At 45.8% G+C, this 775-nt stretch overlaps 1 non-coding gene across 1 annotated transcript; it reads right to left on the bottom strand.

Annotated features, from left to right (window-relative positions):
• Positions 1 to 395: 395 nt before the first annotated feature.
• On the bottom strand, positions 396 to 467 carry Trnat-agu (transfer RNA threonine (anticodon AGU)). The gene has a single exon. It is a non-coding gene; the product is annotated as a tRNA-Thr (tRNA).
• Positions 468 to 775: the final 308 nt, after the last annotated feature.

Below are 775 nucleotides of genomic sequence, written 5' to 3'. Positions count from 1 at the left end.
ATTCAACCTCTTACGAGACCGACCAAATATAGACTGGGAAACAAGACCACACACTTTGTGCATTCGGAATCGAAGGCAGGGCGTCCCTCGCCGCATTTGCTACGATGGCCATTTGCTTCTTCTGCAGAAGCGTCGACAACGACGACGACGACGACGACGACGACGACGACGACAGGTTCTGAGATATGTGAGAAATACATCTATAAAATATAATTCAGACTTCATCGTCTCACCTTATGCTGTACCGCTGTGGCAAATGCTTTATCTGCGCAATTCGCGTTAATCACATCTGAGAATAATTCTTAATAAAACGCCTGTCACTAAATGTTCGTCATCTCAGATACTGTTTGCTATACGGCCACGACGTGCAACTGGTTTCCATAATTCGTCTCGTCTGCCTCCTGTGAGGATCGAACTCACGATCCCTGGTTTACTAGACCAGTGCTCTGCCACTGAGCCAAAGAGGCGCGGCCTAGCGGTAGTTTTTATGTACTTCGTCCTTACGGTCGTCTGAATCACCAGACTTCAGCTGACTACACTTCATATTACCGACTAATATTTGCAGCTATGGCGACCCAATTCTACATGGCTACACATCTGACACGTAACCGATGTGCTCTCCAAACAACACCACTTGCATTTCAGGACATGTCTTTCACACATGTCTACAAAATCACCTTCACCTTCAAATACAGTCCCCTTGCGACTGACGGAGACGTAGTCAATGTTTAAAGTTGCTATTTCCATTACATCACGTTAACCAGAAAAACGGTAA

This window comes from Schistocerca gregaria, chromosome 4 (assembly GCF_023897955.1).
Source record: "Schistocerca gregaria isolate iqSchGreg1 chromosome 4, iqSchGreg1.2, whole genome shotgun sequence".
Classification (NCBI taxonomy): domain Eukaryota; kingdom Metazoa; phylum Arthropoda; class Insecta; order Orthoptera; family Acrididae; genus Schistocerca; species Schistocerca gregaria.
Note: the sequence above shows the minus strand (reverse complement) of the source record. Positions and strands in the feature narration are given on the sequence as shown.